General features: G+C 40.0%; 1 non-coding gene across 1 annotated transcript; it reads right to left on the reverse strand.

The window, feature by feature from the left end:
• Positions 1 to 2,550: 2,550 nt before the first annotated feature.
• Positions 2,551 to 2,657, reverse strand: LOC128295931 (small nucleolar RNA R71). The gene has a single exon (XR_008286480.1). It is a non-coding gene; the product is annotated as a small nucleolar RNA R71 (small nucleolar RNA).
• Between the last annotated feature and the right edge of the window lie 3,466 nt (positions 2,658 to 6,123).

Below are 6,123 nucleotides of genomic sequence, written 5' to 3' on the forward strand. Positions count from 1 at the left end.
TTCGGAACTGAGAAAAGAGTTTGTGGTGTATAGTGATGCATCCTTGAATAGGTTAGGGTGCGTGCACATGCAAGAAGACAAGGTAATAGCCTATGCCTCGAGATAGCTAAAGCCATACGAGAAGAATTACCTAACCCATGATTTGGAGCTAGCAGCCATCGTGTTTGCATTAAAAATTTAGAGACATCATTTGTATGGCGAGAGATGTTGAGTGTTCACTGACTATAAAAGTCTTAAGTATTTAATGACTCAGAAGGAGTTGAATTTACGGTAATGAATGTGGCCAGAGTTGATAAAAGATTACGAGTTAGTGATTGACTACCACCCGGAGAAGGTGAATATAGTCGACGACGCGCTAAGTAGAAAATCATTGTTTTTCTTAAAGGCTACGAATGCTCAGTTGTCAGTGACTAATGATGGCTCGATTTTACCCCTCAAATACTTAGCATATTTATGGATGTTTATTACTAGGTTTTTGGATTTTGGTGCTCTTAATCTGGTTATTTTATGTTTTGTACTCAGGAAAGCACCAAGAGTCGAAAGGATCTAAAAACGAGCTAAAAAGGGACAAAATGGACCAAATCGAGAAAATGACACGGCCTAAGCCTTTCCATACGGGCATCTCACACGCTCGTGGCCTTCGGGGGTGTCGACCAAGGTTTTCATGATTCACACGGCCTGACCATTGAGCCCACACAGCCGTGTGCAATTCAACGGATCGAACACAGCCTGGTAATCACGTCACACGGCCGTGGCACACGGGCATGTCCCTTTTTCAAAGAGTTGTATTTTATACGGAAAAGGGTACTTAGGGAGGAAGAAAGCCAATCCAAAGCCTACATAAAAACCCTAAGTGTGACCTAGAAAGAGGCCGCTTTTTCCAGAACTTTTTTGGAATATAGTACCACACGCCAGGAATTACTTGAAGAAAGCCAGACGATCCATCTCAAAAGCTGGAGCTACTCCAAGACTGAAGATCTCTCTTAGAATTCCTTCAGGGGTTTTAGAGTTTTCTTTATGTTTTGTTATTTTCATACTTTTGAGATGTACTTTTATTTTATTATGAACTAAACCCCTTAGATACCTAAGGGGGATAAAACCTATGATGGATCTTGTTATTATTATCTGAACTGTATGATAAATACTTGATTTGTTCTTAATTATGTGTTCTTAATGCTTGAGTTAATATTCCGGGTATTAATTCATGATTTGATGTGCTTATGCAGAGGAGGAATAGACCCTGCCTAAGAGTAGATCTGGCATAATTAAGCGGAGTTGATCGAAGGCCTAGAAATAGGGTTACGAGATTTTTTCGGATTAGGGTGAAACCTAATAAGGAGATCCATAGATCGAGTTAATGCAATCCTAGAGTGTTAATTAGAGAAAAGTCTCGGTTATTCAATCTAGGGATTAGACGTTATTAGTCTTGAATAGGGACAATAACTTAACTTAGAGATCTCTACGGATCAAGTCAAGTGAATAAATCGTTCGGTTAAAAGTCAGATAACAAGTGAAATCTAGGTGGATTCCTCATTGGGTGTCGTCTTTATCAATTTCTTTTCTTCAAGTCTTTTTCCTAATTTTCTCTTTGCTTTAATTAAATTAGTTAATTAGTTTAGATAATTAGTTTAATAAACAAACCCTTTTATTCCTAGGCTAGATAATAAAAATATAGTTATTACTAGTACTTTTGGTTCCCTTGGGTACGATATCCCGGTCTTGCCGTTACTATACTATTGTTCGATAGGTGCGCTTGCCTTTTCGTCATGATAATAGTTAGTCTAGGTTCGATCTTAATTATAAATATTTATTACTTGTTACGAATCACGCGAACAAGTTTTTGGCGCCGTTGCCGGGGAACTGAAATATTAGGAACACTAAATTTTTATTACTTTTGCCATTTATTTTTCTTGCGATTTTATTTTATTTTATTATTCATTAATTTACTTTTTCTCTCTTGGCAGGTTTTTGTAGTTTATGACTAGAAGAAACCCGTCAGGACCATTACTCTTTGACGAAGAAATCAAAAGTCAAATTTGCAAAAATCAAAGAGAAATAAGGTGTAGTTTACGCTACACGGAGAACGAGTGAGAAGACGATACTCAAACCCCAACCGACGAGATGGCCGAAAATCCAAGCGATCAGCTGCCTCCTACAATTGCAGCTAATCCAAATCCTGCTCCATGAAGTATGTATGATTATGCTAAACCTTCTTTAACAGGAACTAAGTCTAGTATAGTTAGACCTTCTATTGCTGTGAATAATTTCGAACTAAAACCTAACACAATTCAGATGATACAGCAGTTTGTTTAGTTTGATGGTTTGCAGGATGAGAATCCAAACACGCACTTGGCGAATTTTCTTGAATTTTGCGATACATTCAAAATCAATGGCATTTCTGATGATGCCATTCATCTTCGATTATTTCCCTTTTCACTAAGAAACAAAGCTAAACAGTGGTTGAACTCGTTACCACGAGGGTCTATCACTACTTGGAAACAAATGACCGAGAAGTTTTTACTAAAATGTTTTTCACCGGCTAAAACGGCTAAATTGGGTAATGATATCTCTCCTTTTGTGCAGATGGATTTAGAAAAACTTTATGATGCGTGGGAGAGATACAAGGACTTACTGAGAAGGTGCCCTCACCATGGGTTACTGCTTTGGCTGCAAGTTCAAACGTTCTACAATGGTGTGAATCCTTCGACAAGACAAATGATTGACGCAGCTGCTGGCGAAACCATCAACAATAAAACTCCAGAAGATGCCTATGAATTCATAGAGGAGATGTCACTGAACAACTATCAGTGGCAAGTTATGAGGACAAATCCAATGAAAACAGCCGACGTCTATAACATCGATTCAGTCACCGTGCTCTCAAATCAGGTAGAACTTCTCAATAAAAAGATTGATAGTTTTCTTGGTTCTACGTAGGTACATCCAGTAATGAGGTGTGACTCAAGCGGAGGATGTGTGCATACAGAATATCAATCCTTCAATCCCACAACCGAAGAGGAACAAGACAACTATATAGGTAATAATAACTTTAGATCTCAAAATAACCCATACAGTATTACCTATAATGCAAGTTGGAGGAACCACCCAAATTTCTCCTGAGGTGGTCAAGGGAATCAAAAGCCACAAAATCCTCCAGGTTTTCAACAGCCACCTTATCAACAGGAGAAAAAACCAAACCTTGAAGAGATGCTTTCTAAATTCATCTCGGTGTCAGAAACCCGTTTCCAAAATTTCGAGACAGCAGTTAAGAATCAACAAGCATCGATCCAAGGACTCAAAACTCAGATAGGCCAGCTGTCCAAACTAATCTCTGAATGACCACAAGGTAGCCTACCAAGTAATACTGAACCTAATCCGAGGGAACACCTCAATGCAATTAGCACTCAAGATAAGGAAGGATTCATTGCACCCGAGCCAGAAATAAAGCAATACAATGCGATGAACAAAGGACGAGAAGAGGTAAACAATAATGATCCCAAACAGGTAAGTACAACCCATGAACCTCATGTGCCATATCTTAAAGCAATGACGAAAGACAGAACAGAAGAACAATTCTGTAAGTTTGTCAAACTCTTAAAGAAATTACATATTAACTTACCCTTTATTGAAGTTCTTTCGCAGATGCCCAACTCAGCAAAATTTTTAAAGGAACTTCTGAGCAATAAAAGGAAATTAGACGCTACATCACATGTGGAACTCAATGCAGTTTGCTCAGCTATTTTAAAGAATGAGCTACCTAACAAATTGAAAGATCCAGGGATTTTTACAATTCTTTGTTGAATTGGTAGTCTATCTGTGAATAATGCTTTAGCTGATCTAGGGGAAAGTATAAATGTTATGCCATATAAAATGTTTAAACAACTAGGTCTCGATAAACCCAAACAGACTAGGATGAGCATACAATTGGCTGACAAAATAGTTAGATTTCCTAAGGGTATTATTGAAGACGTTCTCGTTAAAATTGATAAATTTATTTACCCAGTAAACTTCGTTGTCTTAGATATGGATGAGGATAATGAGGTACCTCTAATTTTAGGACGACCATTTTTAACAACTGCCAGAAACATTATTAATGTAGGTACAGGAGAGCTAACACTTCGTACAGGTGACGACGCAGTAACACTTCAAGCAAGCTACTCAGTCAAAACCTCTAAGACTCAAGATACTGTTATAAAAACTGTCGATGATAAAACTAATATTCAATCATCTTTGTAGGAACTTCCTCGAACAAAGACAACAGAGACGGTGCGCTACTATCATGAAGAGAACAAAGACGTCCATGAAGAATGAAGACTACGGATAGAGGAGCTAGACTAATGGTGAGAACACAAACTGAGAACGCATGACAAACTGAAACTACACAGAAACAAGCCCGATACCTTTCCTAATCAACTTAAGGTTGGCGATACAGTCTTACTAGATGCCGTTGATCCTTCCATTGTCACTACCACACCAAATGAGGAAATCCCTCTTACGGTACTTAGTATTTTCTCATTTGGTACAGTGGAGGTGAGTCATCCCAAGTTCGGCACTTTTAAGGTAAACAACACCCGTTTAAAACCTTATTTTAAAATTGACAATAGGAATGAGGAGTATGAACTCCTCGAACCACCATGATCATTCAACAGAGAGGTAAGTCGAGCTTAGACTATAAATAAGTGCTTCTCGGGAGGCAACTTGAGCACTAACATATTTTGATTTCTTTATTTTTATTTTCTCACACTTCGAATCAATTAACATAATATTTTAATTGCATAATTTTTTAGCACACACGGCCAGGCACACGGGTGTGCCTAAAGCCGTGGCCAAACAGGGGAAGAGACACGACCGTTCGATACGACCGTGTTGAAGCAGGACATGATTTCCTTAAACACGGGGTGCGAAAAATCCTCACGGTCGTGCGACATGGCCGTGGGTGAACTTGATAGGAACACACGGGCGTGGGAATGAAAACCCATGGGCGTGCCAGGGACAAGGCTCGATTCTGTTTCTTCGATACGGGCATGCGACACGCCTGTGCCATTCAGCTGTGTACAATAATACACAGGCATGCTACCATAACACACGGGCGTGGGAGAAGCGAACAAAGCTAGGCACGGCTGTGCGACATGGCCGTGTGCCACACACGCCCAAGACACACGGGAGTGGGATAGTAGCTGGGCATGACCTAAAATGAAAAATTTGAAAAACACGGGCTCACACTCAAAGCACACGGGCGTGGCCCTAGGCCGTGTGACCCTCTCCTATATAAACAAACCACTGTTCATCTTCTTCCCCCTTTCGAAACCCTAGCCGAAAACTTCTTCTCCCCACTCCCTAATCCTTATTCGGACCACCATTACCAAGATTCTCACTTCCCCAACCCTCAAACCACCCTGAAATCCATTCCTCTTGCATTAATCCCCATTTTCCCCTTTCTACACCCTCTATTTTTCCCACCACATGACTTCCTCTCCGCGTCACACGCCCGTGCTCTGCCATACAACATCCCTTGGTTCACTTTCTCAACTTTATTTTTCCAATTTGTATTTCTCCATTAGTATTATACATGCTTTACATAGATATTGTACTATTTTGCTTTAGACAAGTTAGGAATTTGACTTAGAATTTTCTATATTTAAATTATTTATGCCACTAAATAGCATCTACCAGTTTTGGGGCCTCTTCCTTAACTACTAATTTATGGTGGATTCTATCACTGCTCACATATTTTCATGTACATTATGTCGTCATCGAGAGCAAAGAGGGCCGCGGTCCCATCCTCAAAGAAACGTAGGGGACCGGGTTCTTCTCGATGGGTGCTATAGCCGAAGTTCGGCACTTGTTCCTTGAATTTCCACAAGCTTTGCAGGAAGAGCTATTCCAGATATTACGTGCACGACTCATCACCATTGTGTCATTTGCATCGACCGAAATTGCCGTTGAGCAAGTCCACTACCGATGCCATCCGCACCCTCCTATCCACAGACCCATGGGAACAGTTCTTCGCTATTATCGAGCCCATTTATTTAGAGCTAACTTTAGAATTATGGTCTACTTTTCATTTACAGGTGGTGATGACGAACAATGATGACCCAGACACCATTCACTTCCGATTAGGCGGTC

The sequence above is a fragment of the Gossypium arboreum genome, chromosome 7, assembly GCF_025698485.1.
Source record: "Gossypium arboreum isolate Shixiya-1 chromosome 7, ASM2569848v2, whole genome shotgun sequence".
Taxonomy (NCBI): Eukaryota; Viridiplantae; Streptophyta; class Magnoliopsida; order Malvales; family Malvaceae; genus Gossypium; species Gossypium arboreum.